The sequence below is a fragment of the Saccoglossus kowalevskii genome, chromosome 16 (assembly GCF_978046115.1).
Source record: "Saccoglossus kowalevskii chromosome 16, keSacKowa6.1, whole genome shotgun sequence".
In the NCBI taxonomy this organism is placed as follows: Eukaryota; Metazoa; Hemichordata; class Enteropneusta; family Harrimaniidae; genus Saccoglossus; species Saccoglossus kowalevskii.
The window spans coordinates 26,919,506-26,934,213 of NC_140656.1; positions in this window are offsets into that span (position 1 = coordinate 26,919,506).

Sequence of the window (14,708 nt, forward strand, 5' to 3'; positions counted from 1 at the left end):
ATTGCTCTCTCATGTCACCAGGAATTCAGTTATTGCTTTCTCATGTCACCATGTATTCTGTTATTGCACTTTCATGCCACCAGGAATTCTGTTATTGCTCTTTCATGTCACCAGGAATTCTGTTATTGCTCTCTCATGTCACCAGGAATTCTGTTATTGCTCTCTCATGTCACCAGAAATTCAGTTATAGCTCTCTCATGTAACCAGGAATTCTATTATTTTTCTCTGATATCACCAGAAATTCTCTTATTGCTTTCTCATGACACCAGGAATTCTGTTATTGCTCTCATGTCACCAGGAATTCAGTTATTGCTCTCTCGTGTCACCAGGAATTCAGTTATTGATCTCTCATGTCACCAGGAGTTCTGTTGTTGCTCTCTCATGTAACCAGGAATTCTGTTATTGCTCTCTCATGTCACCAGGTATTCAGTTATAGCTCTCATGTCACCAGCAATTTTGTTATTGCTCTCTCATGACACCAGGAATTCTGTTATTGCTCTCTCATGTCACCAGGAATTCAGTTATTGCTCTCTCATGTCACCAGGAATTCAGTTATTGCTTTCTTAAGTCACCAGGAATTCTATTACTGCTTTCTCATGATACAGAAACTCTGTTATTGCTCTCTCATGACACCAGGAATTCTATTGTTGGTCTCTCATTTCACCAGGAATTCTGTTATTGCTTTCTCATGTCACCAGAAATTCAGTTATTGCTCTCTCATGTCACCAGGAGTTCTGTTATTGCTCTCTCATGTAACCAGAAATTCTGTTATTGCTCTCTCATGTCACCAGGAATTCAGTTATAGCTCTCATGTCACCAGGAATTATGTTATTGCTCTCTCATGACACCAGGAATTCTGTTATTGCTCTCTCATGTAACCAGGAGTTCTGTTATTGCTCTCTCATGTAACCAGAAATTCTTTTATTGCTCTCTCATGACACCAGGAATTCTGTTATTGCTTTCTCATGTCACCAGAAATTCAGTTATTGCTCTCTCATGTCACCAGGAGTTCTGTTATTGCTTTCTCATGTAACCAGGAATTCTGTTATTGCTCTCTCATGTCACCAGGAATTCAGTTATAGCTCTCATGTCACCAGGAATTATGTTATTGCTCTCTCATGACACCAGGAATTCTGTTATTGCTCTCTCATGTCACCAGGAATTCAGTTATTGCTCTCTCATGTAACCAGGAATTCAGTTATTGCATTTTCATGTCACCATGAATTCTGTTATTGTTCTCTCATGTCACCAGGAATTCAGTTATTGCTTTACCATGTCACCAGAAATTCTGTTATTGCTCTCTCATGACACCAGGAATTCTGTTATTGCTCTTTCATGTAACCAGGAATTATATTATTGCTCCCTCATGTCACCAGGAATTCAGTTATTGCTCTCTCATGTCACCAGGAATTCTGTTATTGCTCTCTCATATCACAAGGAATTCTGTTATTGCTCTCTCATGTCTCCAGGAATTCTATTACTGCTTTCTCATGTCACCAGGAATTCTGTTATTGCTCTTTCATGTAACCAGGAATTATATTATTGCTCCCTCATGTCACCAGGAATTCAGTTATTGCTCTCTCATGTCACCAGGAATTCAGTTATAGCTCTCATGTCACCAGAAAGTTTGTTATTGCTCTCTCATGTCCCCAGGAATTATGTTATTGCTCTCTCATGACACCAGGAATTCTGTTATTGCTCTCTCATGTCACCAGGAATTCAGTTATTGCTCTCTCATGTCACCAGGAATTCAGTTATTGCATTCTCATGTCACCAGGAATTCTGTTATTGTTCTCTCATGTCACCAGGAATTCAGTTATTGCTTTATCATGTCACCAGAAATTCTGTTATTGCTCTCTCATGACACCAGGAATTCTGTGGAATTCTCTTATTGCTCTTTCATGTAACCAGGAATTATATTATTGCTCCCTCATGTCACCAGGAATTCAGTTATTGCTCTCTCATGTCACCAGGAATTCTGTTATTGCTCTCTCATATCACAAGGAATTCTGTTATTGCTCTCTCATGTCTCCAGGAATTCTATTACTGCTTTCTCATGTCACCATGAATTCTGTTATTGCTCTTTCATGTAACCAGGAATTATATTATTGCTCCCTCATGTCACCAGGAATTCAGTTATTGCTTTCTCATGTCACCAGGAGTTCTGTTATTGCTCTCTCATGTCACCAGGAATTATGTTATTGCTCTCTCATGTCACCAGGAATTATGTTATTGCGCTCTCATGTAACTAGGAATTCTGTTATTGCTCTCTCATGTCACCAGGAATTCAGTTATTGCTCTCTCATGTCACCAGGAATTCAGTTATTGCATTCTCATGTCACCAGGAATTCTGTTATTGTTCTCTCATGTCACCAGGAATTCAGTTATTGCTTTATCATGTCACCAGAAATTCTGTTATTGCTCTCTCATGACACCAGGAATTCTGTTATTGCTCTTTCATGTAACCAGGAATTATATTATTGCTCCCTCATGTCACCAGGAATTCAGTTATTGCTCTCTCATGTCACCAGGAATTCTGTTATTGCTCTCTCATATCACAAGGAATTCTGTTATTGCTCTCTCATGTCTCCAGGAATTCTATTACTGCTTTCTCATGTCACCATGAATTCTGTTATTGCTCTTTCATGTAACCAGGAATTATATTATTGCTCCCTCATGTCACCAGGAATTCAGTTATTGCTTTCTCATGTCACCAGGAGTTCTGTTATTGCTCTCTCATGTCACCAGGAATTATGTTATTGCTCTCTCATGTCACCAGGAATTCTGTTATTGCACTCTCATGTAACTAGGAATTCTGTTATTGCTCTCTCATGTAACCAGGAATTCAGTTATAGCTTTCTCATGTAACCAGGAATTCTATTATTTTTCTCTCATGTCACCAGCAATTCAGTTATTGCTTTCTCATGTCACCAGGAATTCTTTATTGCTCTCTCATGTCACCAGGAATTCTATTACTGCTTTCTCATGTCACCATAAATTCTGTTATTGCTCTCTCATGACACCAGGAATTCTGTTATTGCTCTCTCATGTCACCAGGAATTCTGTTATTGCTTTCTCATGTCACCAGAAATTCTGTTATTGCTCTCTCATGACACCAGGAATTCAATTATTGCTCTCTCATGACACCAGGAATTCAATTATTGCTCTCTGTCACCAGGAATTCAATTATTGCTCTCTCATGTCACCAGGAATTCAGTTATTGCTTTCTCATGTCACCAGGAATTCTTTATTGCTCTCTCATGTCACCAGGAATTCTATTACTGCTTTCTCATGTCACCATAAATTCTGTTATTGCTCTCTCATGACACCAGGAATTATGTTACTGCTCTTTCATGTCACCAGTTATTCTGTTATTGCTTTCTCATGTCACCAGAAATTCTGTTATTGCTCTCTCATGACACCAGGAATTCAATTATTGCTCTCTCATGACACCAGGAATTCAATTATTGCTCTCTCATGTCACCAGGAATTCAGTTATTGCTCTCTCATGTCACCAGGAGTTCTGTTATTGCTCTCTCATGTAACCAGGAATTCTGTTATTGCTCTCTCATGTCACCAGGAATTCAGTTATAGCTCTCTCATGTAACCAGGAATTATATTTTTGCTCTCTCATGTAACCAGGAATTCTGTTATTGCTCTCTCATGTCACCAGGAATTCAGTTATAGCTCTCTCATGTAACTAGGAATTCTATTATTGCTCTCTCATGTCACCAGGAATTCAGTTATTGCTTTCTCATGTCACCATGTATTCTGTTATTGTTCTCTCATGTCACCAGGAATTCTATTACTGTTTTTTCATGTCACCAGAAATTCTGTTATTGCTCTCTCATGACACCAGGAATTCTGTTATTGCTCTCTCATGTAACCTGGAATTCAATTATTGCTTTCTCATGTCACCAGGAATTCTGTTATTGCTCTCTCATGTCACCAGAAATTCAGTTATAGCTCTCTCATGTAACCAGGAATTCTATTATTTTTCTCTCATGTCACCAGAAATTCTGTTATTGCTTTCTCATGACACCAGAAATTCTGTTATTGCTCTCTCATGTCACCAGGAATTCAGTTATTGCTCTCTCATGTCACCAGGAATTCAGTTATTGCTCTCTCATGTCACCAGGAATTCAGTTATTGCTCTCTCATGTCACCAGGAGTTCTGTTATTGCTCTCTCATGTCACCAGGAGTTCTGTTATTGCTCTCTCATGTCAACAGGAATTCAGTTATTGCTCTCTCATGTAACCAGGAATTCAGTTATTGCATTTTCATGTCACCATGAATTCTGTTATTGTTCTCTCATGTCACCAGGAATTCAGTTATTGCTTTACCATGTCACCAGAAATTCTGTTATTGCTCTCTCATGACACCAGGAATTCTGTTATTGCTCTTTCATGTAACCAGGAATTATATTATTGCTCCCTCATGTCACCAGGAATTCAGTTATTGCTCTCTCATGTCACCAGGAATTCTGTTATTGCTCTCTCATATCACAAGGAATTCTGTTATTGCTCTCTCATGTCTCCAGGAATTCTATTACTGCTTTCTCATGTCACCAGGAATTCTGTTATTGCTCTTTCATGTAACCAGGAATTATATTATTGCTCCCTCATGTCACCAGGAATTCAGTTATTGCTCTCTCATGTCACCAGGAATTCTGTTATTGCTCTCTCATATCACAAGGAATTCTGTTATTGTTCTCTCATGTCACCAGGAATTCTATTACTGTTTTTTCATGTCACCAGAAATTCTGTTATTGCTCTCTCATGACACCAGGAATTCTGTTATTGCTCTCTCATGTAACCTGGAATTCAATTATTGCTTTCTCATGTCACCAGGAATTCTGTTATTGCTCTCTCATGTCACCAGAAATTCAGTTATAGCTCTCTCATGTAACCAGGAATTCTATTATTTTTCTCTCATGTCACCAGAAATTCTGTTATTGCTTTCTCATGACACCAGAAATTCTGTTATTGCTCTCTCATGTCACCAGGAATTCAGTTATTGCTCTCTCATGTCACCAGGAATTCAGTTATTGCTCTCTCATGTCACCAGAAATTCAGTTATTGCTCTCTCATGTCACCAGGAGTTCTGTTATTGCTCTCTCATGTCACCAGGAGTTCTGTTATTGCTCTCTCATGTCACCCGGAATTCTGTTATTGCTCTCTCATGTCACCAGGAATTCAGTTATTGCTCTCTCATGTCACCAGGAATTCAGTTATTGCTCTCTCATGTCACCAGGAGTTCTGTTATTGCTCTCTCATGTAACCAGGAATTCTTTTATTGCTCTCTCATGTCACCAGGAATTCAGTTATAGCTCTCTCATGTAACCAGGAATTATATTTTTGCTCTCTCATGTAACCAGGAATTCTGTTATTGCTCTCTCATGTCACCAGGAATTCAGTTATAGCTCTCTCATGTAACTAGGAATTCTATTATTGCTCTCTCATGTCACCAGGAATTCAGTTATTGCTTTCTCATGTCACCATGTATTCTGTTATTGTTCTCTCATGTCACCAGGAATTCTATTACTGTTTTTTCATGTCACCAGAAATTCTGTTATTGCTCTCTCATGACACCAGGAATTCTGTTATTGCTCTCTCATGTAACCTGGAATTCAATTATTGCTTTCTCATGTCACCAGGAATTCTGTTATTGCTCTCTCATGTCACCAGAAATTCAGTTATAGCTCTCTCATGTAACCAGGAATTCTATTATTTTTCTCTCATGTCACCAGAAATTCTGTTATTGCTTTCTCATGACACCAGAAATTCTGTTATTGCTCTCTCATGTCACCAGGAATTCAGTTATTGCTCTCTCATGTCACCAGGAATTCAGTTATTGCTCTCTCATGTCACCAGGAATTCAGTTATTGCTCTCTCATGTCACCAGGAGTTCTGTTATTGCTCTCTCATGTCACCAGGAGTTCTGTTATTGCTCTCTCATGTCAACAGGAATTCAGTTATTGCTCTCTCATGTAACCAGGAATTCAGTTTATTGCATTTTCATGTCACCATGAATTCTGTTATTGTTCTCTCATGTCACCAGGAATTCAGTTATTGCTTTACCATGTCACCAGAAATTCTGTTATTGCTCTCTCATGACACCAGGAATTCTGTTATTGCTCTTTCATGTAACCAGGAATTATATTATTGCTCCCTCATGTCACCAGGAATTCAGTTATTGCTCTCTCATGTCACCAGGAATTCTGTTATTGCTCTCTCATATCACAAGGAATTCTGTTATTGCTCTCTCATGTCTCCAGGAATTCTATTACTGCTTTCTCATGTCACCAGGAATTCTGTTATTGCTCTTTCATGTAACCAGGAATTATATTATTGCTCCCTCATGTCACCAGGAATTCAGTTATTGCTCTCTCATGTCACCAGGAATTCAGTTATAGCTCTCATGTCACCAGAAAGTTTGTTATTGCTCTCTCATGTCCCCAGGAATTATGTTATTGCTCTCTCATGACACCAGGAATTCTGTTATTGCTCTCTCATGTCACCAGGAATTCAGTTATTGTTCTCTCATGTCACCAGGAATTCTATTACTGTTTTTTCATGTCACCAGAAATTCTGTTATTGCTCTCTCATGACACCAGGAATTCTGTTATTGCTCTCTCATGTAACCTGGAATTCAATTATTGCTTTCTCATGTCACCAGGAATTCTGTTATTGCTCTCTCATGTCACCAGAAATTCAGTTATAGCTCTCTCATGTAACCAGGAATTCTATTATTTTTCTCTCATGTCACCAGAAATTCTGTTATTGCTTTCTCATGACACCAGAAATTCTGTTATTGCTCTCTCATGTCACCAGGAATTATATTATTGCTCTCTCATGTCACCAGGAATTCAGTTATTGCTCTCTCATGTCACCAGGAATTCAGTTATTGCTCTCTCATGTCACCAGGAGTTCTGTTATTGCTCTCTCATGTCACCAGGAGTTCTGTTATTGCTCTCTCATGTCAACAGGAATTCAGTTATTGCTCTCTCATGTAACCAGGAATTCAGTTATTGCATTTTCATGTCACCATGAATTCTGTTATTGTTCTCTCATGTCACCAGGAATTCAGTTATTGCTTTACCATGTCACCAGAAATTCTGTTATTGCTCTCTCATGACACCAGGAATTCTGTTATTGCTCTTTCATGTAACCAGGAATTATATTATTGCTCCCTCATGTCACCAGGAATTCAGTTATTGCTCTCTCATGTCACCAGGAATTCTGTTATTGCTCTCTCATATCACAAGGAATTCTGTTATTGCTCTCTCATGTCTCCAGGAATTCTATTACTGCTTTCTCATGTCACCAGGAATTCTGTTATTGCTCTTTCATGTAACCAGGAATTATATTATTGCTCCCTCATGTCACCAGGAATTCAGTTATTGCTCTCTCATGTCACCAGGAATTCTGTTATTGCTCTCTCATATCACAAGGAATTCTGTTATTGTTCTCTCATGTCACCAGGAATTCTATTACTGTTTTTTCATGTCACCAGAAATTCTGTTATTGCTCTCTCATGACACCAGGAATTCTGTTATTGCTCTCTCATGTAACCTGGAATTCAATTATTGCTTTCTCATGTCACCAGGAATTCTGTTATTGCTCTCTCATGTCACCAGAAATTCAGTTATAGCTCTCTCATGTAACCAGGAATTCTATTATTTTTCTCTCATGTCACCAGAAATTCTGTTATTGCTTTCTCATGACACCAGAAATTCTGTTATTGCTCTCTCATGTCACCAGGAATTCAGTTATTGCTCTCTCATGTCACCAGGAATTCAGTTATTGCTCTCTCATGTCACCAGGAATTCAGTTATTGCTCTCTCATGTCACCAGGAGTTCTGTTATTGCTCTCTCATGTCACCAGGAGTTCTGTTATTGCTCTCTCATGTCACCAGGAATTCTGTTATTGCTCTCTCATGTCACCAGGAATTCAGTTATTGCTCTCTCATGTCACCAGGAATTCAGTTATTGCTCTCTCATGTCACCAGGAGTTCTGTTATTGCTCTCTCATGTAACCAGGAATTCTTTTATTGCTCTCTCATGTCACCAGGAATTCAGTTATAGCTCTCTCATGTAACCAGGAATTATATTTTTGCTCTCTCATGTAACCAGGAATTCTGTTATTGCTCTCTCATGTCACCAGGAATTCAGTTATAGCTCTCTCATGTAACTAGGAATTCTATTATTGCTCTCTCATGTCACCAGGAATTCAGTTATTGCTTTCTCATGTCACCATGTATTCTGTTATTGTTCTCTCATGTCACCAGGAATTCTATTACTGTTTTTTCATGTCACCAGAAATTCTGTTATTGCTCTCTCATGACACCAGGAATTCTGTTATTGCTCTCTCATGTAACCTGGAATTCAATTATTGCTTTCTCATGTCACCAGGAATTCTGTTATTGCTCTCTCATGTCACCAGAAATTCAGTTATAGCTCTCTCATGTAACCAGGAATTCTATTATTTTTCTCTCATGTCACCAGAAATTCTGTTATTGCTTTCTCATGACACCAGAAATTCTGTTATTGCTCTCTCATGTCACCAGGAATTCAGTTATTGCTCTCTCATGTCACCAGGAATTCAGTTATTGCTCTCTCATGTCACCAGGAATTCAGTTATTGCTCTCTCATGTCACCAGGAGTTCTGTTATTGCTCTCTCATGTCACCAGGAGTTCTGTTATTGCTCTCTCATGTCAACAGGAATTCAGTTATTGCTCTCTCATGTAACCAGGAATTCAGTTATTGCATTTTCATGTCACCATGAATTCTGTTATTGTTCTCTCATGTCACCAGGAATTCAGTTATTGCTTTACCATGTCACCAGAAATTCTGTTATTGCTCTCTCATGACACCAGGAATTCTGTTATTGCTCTTTCATGTAACCAGGAATTATATTATTGCTCCCTCATGTCACCAGGAATTCAGTTATTGCTCTCTCATGTCACCAGGAATTCTGTTATTGCTCTCTCATATCACAAGGAATTCTGTTATTGCTCTCTCATGTCTCCAGGAATTCTATTACTGCTTTCTCATGTCACCAGGAATTCTGTTATTGCTCTTTCATGTAACCAGGAATTATATTATTGCTCCCTCATGTCACCAGGAATTCAGTTATTGCTCTCTCATGTCACCAGGAATTCAGTTATAGCTCTCATGTCACCAGAAAGTTTGTTATTGCTCTCTCATGTCCCCAGGAATTATGTTATTGCTCTCTCATGACACCAGGAATTCTGTTATTGCTCTCTCATGTCACCAGGAATTCAGTTATTGCTCTCTCATGTCACCAGGAATTCAGTTATTGCATTCTCATGTCACCAGGAATTCTGTTATTGTTCTCTCATGTCACCAGGAATTCAGTTATTGCTTTATCATGTCACCAGAAATTCTGTTATTGCTCTCTCATGACACCAGGAATTCTGTGGAATTCTGTTATTGCTCTTTCATGTAACCAGGAATTATATTATTGCTCCCTCATGTCACCAGGAATTCAGTTATTGCTCTCTCATGTCACCAGGAATTCTGTTATTGCTCTCTCATATCACAAGGAATTCTGTTATTGCTCTCTCATGTCTCCAGGAATTCTATTACTGCTTTCTCATGTCACCATGAATTCTGTTATTGCTCTTTCATGTAACCAGGAATTATATTATTGCTCCCTCATGTCACCAGGAATTCAGTTATTGCTCTCTGTCACCAGGAATTCAATTATTGCTCTCTCATGTCACCAGGAATTCAGTTATTGCTTTCTCATGTCACCAGGAATTCTTTATTGCTCTCTCATGTCTCCAGGAATTCTATTACTGCTTTCTCATGTCACCATGAATTCTGTTATTGCTCTTTCATGTAACCAGGAATTATATTATTGCTCCCTCATGTCACCAGGAATTCAGTTATTGCTCTCTGTCACCAGGAATTCAATTATTGCTCTCTCATGTCACCAGGAATTCAGTTATTGCTCTCTCATGACACCAGGAATTCTGTTATTGCTCTCTCATGTCACCAGGAATTCTGTTATTGCTTTCTCATGTCACCAGAAATTCTGTTATTGCTCTCTCATGACACCAGGAATTCAATTATTGCTCTCTCATGACACCAGGAATTCAATTATTGCTCTCTGTCACCAGGAATTCAATTATTGCTCTCTCATGTCACCAGGAATTCAGTTATTGCTTTCTCATGTCACCAGGAATTCTTTATTGCTCTCTCATGTCACCAGGAATTCTATTACTGCTTTCTCATGTCACCATAAATTCTGTTATTGCTCTCTCATGACACCAGGAATTATGTTACTGCTCTTTCATGTCACCAGTTATTCTGTTATTGCTTTCTCATGTCACCGGAAATTCTGTTATTGCTCTCTCATGACACCAGGAATTCAATTATTGCTCTCTCATGACACCAGGAATTCAATTATTGCTCTCTCATGTCACCAGGAATTCAGTTATTGCTCTCTCATGTCACCAGGAGTTCTGTTATTGCTCTCTCATGTAACCAGGAATTCTGTTATTGCTCTCTCATGTCACCAGGAATTCAGTTATAGCTCTCTCATGTAACCAGGAATTATATTTTTGCTCTCTCATGTAACCAGGAATTCTGTTATTGCTCTCTCATGTCACCAGGAATTCAGTTATAGCTCTCTCATGTAACTAGGAATTCTATTATTGCTCTCTCATGTCACCAGGAATTCAGTTATTGCTTTCTCATGTCACCATGTATTCTGTTATTGTTCTCTCATGTCACCAGGAATTCTATTACTGTTTTTTCATGTCACCAGAAATTCTGTTATTGCTCTCTCATGACACCAGGAATTCTGTTATTGCTCTCTCATGTAACCTGGAATTCAATTATTGCTTTCTCATGTCACCAGGAATTCTGTTATTGCTCTCTCATGTCACCAGAAATTCAGTTATAGCTCTCTCATGTAACCAGGAATTCTATTATTTTTCTCTCATGTCACCAGAAATTCTGTTATTGCTTTCTCATGACACCAGAAATTCTGTTATTGCTCTCTCATGTCACCAGGAATTCAGTTATTGCTCTCTCATGTCACCAGGAATTCAGTTATTGCTCTCTCATGTCACCAGGAATTCAGTTATTGCTCTCTCATGTCACCAGGAGTTCTGTTATTGCTCTCTCATGTCACCAGGAGTTCTGTTATTGCTCTCTCATGTCAACAGGAATTCAGTTATTGCTCTCTCATGTAACCAGGAATTCAGTTTATTGCATTTTCATGTCACCATGAATTCTGTTATTGTTCTCTCATGTCACCAGGAATTCAGTTATTGCTTTACCATGTCACCAGAAATTCTGTTATTGCTCTCTCATGACACCAGGAATTCTGTTATTGCTCTTTCATGTAACCAGGAATTATATTATTGCTCCCTCATGTCACCAGGAATTCAGTTATTGCTCTCTCATGTCACCAGGAATTCTGTTATTGCTCTCTCATATCACAAGGAATTCTGTTATTGCTCTCTCATGTCTCCAGGAATTCTATTACTGCTTTCTCATGTCACCAGGAATTCTGTTATTGCTCTTTCATGTAACCAGGAATTATATTATTGCTCCCTCATGTCACCAGGAATTCAGTTATTGCTCTCTCATGTCACCAGGAATTCAGTTATAGCTCTCATGTCACCAGAAAGTTTGTTATTGCTCTCTCATGTCCCCAGGAATTATGTTATTGCTCTCTCATGACACCAGGAATTCTGTTATTGCTCTCTCATGTCACCAGGAATTCAGTTATTGTTCTCTCATGTCACCAGGAATTCTATTACTGTTTTTTCATGTCACCAGAAATTCTGTTATTGCTCTCTCATGACACCAGGAATTCTGTTATTGCTCTCTCATGTAACCTGGAATTCAATTATTGCTTTCTCATGTCACCAGGAATTCTGTTATTGCTCTCTCATGTCACCAGAAATTCAGTTATAGCTCTCTCATGTAACCAGGAATTCTATTATTTTTCTCTCATGTCACCAGAAATTCTGTTATTGCTTTCTCATGACACCAGAAATTCTGTTATTGCTCTCTCATGTCACCAGGAATTATATTATTGCTCTCTCATGTCACCAGGAATTCAGTTATTGCTCTCTCATGTCACCAGGAATTCAGTTATTGCTCTCTCATGTCACCAGGAGTTCTGTTATTGCTCTCTCATGTCACCAGGAGTTCTGTTATTGCTCTCTCATGTCAACAGGAATTCAGTTATTGCTCTCTCATGTAACCAGGAATTCAGTTATTGCATTTTCATGTCACCATGAATTCTGTTATTGTTCTCTCATGTCACCAGGAATTCAGTTATTGCTTTACCATGTCACCAGAAATTCTGTTATTGCTCTCTCATGACACCAGGAATTCTGTTATTGCTCTTTCATGTAACCAGGAATTATATTATTGCTCCCTCATGTCACCAGGAATTCAGTTATTGCTCTCTCATGTCACCAGGAATTCTGTTATTGCTCTCTCATATCACAAGGAATTCTGTTATTGCTCTCTCATGTCTCCAGGAATTCTATTACTGCTTTCTCATGTCACCAGGAATTCTGTTATTGCTCTTTCATGTAACCAGGAATTATATTATTGCTCCCTCATGTCACCAGGAATTCAGTTATTGCTCTCTCATGTCACCAGGAATTCTGTTATTGCTCTCTCATATCACAAGGAATTCTGTTATTGTTCTCTCATGTCACCAGGAATTCTATTACTGTTTTTTCATGTCACCAGAAATTCTGTTATTGCTCTCTCATGACACCAGGAATTCTGTTATTGCTCTCTCATGTAACCTGGAATTCAATTATTGCTTTCTCATGTCACCAGGAATTCTGTTATTGCTCTCTCATGTCACCAGAAATTCAGTTATAGCTCTCTCATGTAACCAGGAATTCTATTATTTTTCTCTCATGTCACCAGAAATTCTGTTATTGCTTTCTCATGACACCAGAAATTCTGTTATTGCTCTCTCATGTCACCAGGAATTCAGTTATTGCTCTCTCATGTCACCAGGAATTCAGTTATTGCTCTCTCATGTCACCAGGAATTCAGTTATTGCTCTCTCATGTCACCAGGAGTTCTGTTATTGCTCTCTCATGTCACCAGGAGTTCTGTTATTGCTCTCTCATGTCACCAGGAATTCTGTTATTGCTCTCTCATGTCACCAGGAATTCAGTTATTGCTCTCTCATGTCACCAGGAATTCAGTTATTGCTCTCTCATGTCACCAGGAGTTCTGTTATTGCTCTCTCATGTAACCAGGAATTCTTTTATTGCTCTCTCATGTCACCAGGAATTATATTTTTGCTCTCTCATGTAACCAGGAATTCTGTTATTGCTCTCTCATGTCACCAGGAATTCAGTTATAGCTCTCTCATGTAACTAGGAATTCTATTATTGCTCTCTCATGTCACCAGGAATTCAGTTATTGCTTTCTCATGTCACCATGTATTCTGTTATTGTTCTCTCATGTCACCAGGAATTCTATTACTGTTTTTTCATGTCACCAGAAATTCTGTTATTGCTCTCTCATGACACCAGGAATTCTGTTATTGCTCTCTCATGTAACCTGGAATTCAATTATTGCTTTCTCATGTCACCAGGAATTCTGTTATTGCTCTCTCATGTCACCAGAAATTCAGTTATAGCTCTCTCATGTAACCAGGAATTCTATTATTTTTCTCTCATGTCACCAGAAATTCTGTTATTGCTCTCTCATGACACCAGAAATTCTGTTATTGCTCTCTCATGTCACCAGGAATTCAGTTATTGCTCTCTCATGTCACCAGGAATTCAGTTATTGCTCTCTCATGTCACCAGGAATTCAGTTATTGCTCTCTCATGTCACCAGGAGTTCTGTTATTGCTCTCTCATGTCACCAGGAGTTCTGTTATTGCTCTCTCATGTCAACAGGAATTCAGTTATTGCTCTCTCATGTAACCAGGAATTCAGTTATTGCATTTTCATGTCACCATGAATTCTGTTATTGTTCTCTCATGTCACCAGGAATTCAGTTATTGCTTTACCATGTCACCAGAAATTCTGTTATTGCTCTCTCATGACACCAGGAATTCTGTTATTGCTCTTTCATGTAACCAGGAATTATATTATTGCTCCCTCATGTCACCAGGAATTCAGTTATTGCTCTCTCATGTCACCAGGAATTCTGTTATTGCTCTCTCATATCACAAGGAATTCTGTTATTGCTCTCTCATGTCTCCAGGAATTCTATTACTGCTTTCTCATGTCACCAGGAATTCTGTTATTGCTCTTTCATGTAACCAGGAATTATATTATTGCTCCCTCATGTCACCAGGAATTCAGTTATTGCTCTCTCATGTCACCAGGAATTCAGTTATAGCTCTCATGTCACCAGAAAGTTTGTTATTGCTCTCTCATGTCCCCAGGAATTATGTTATTGCTCTCTCATGACACCAGGAATTCTGTTATTGCTCTCTCATGTCACCAGGAATTCAGTTATTGCTCTCTCATGTCACCAGGAATTCAGTTATTGCATTCTCATGTCACCAGGAATTCTGTTATTGTTCTCTCATGTCACCAGGAATTCAGTTATTGCTTTATCATGTCACCAGAAATTCTGTTATTGCTCTCTCATGACACCAGGAATTCTGTGGAATTCTGTTATTGCTCTTTCATGTAACCAGGAATTATATTATTGCTCCCTCATGTCA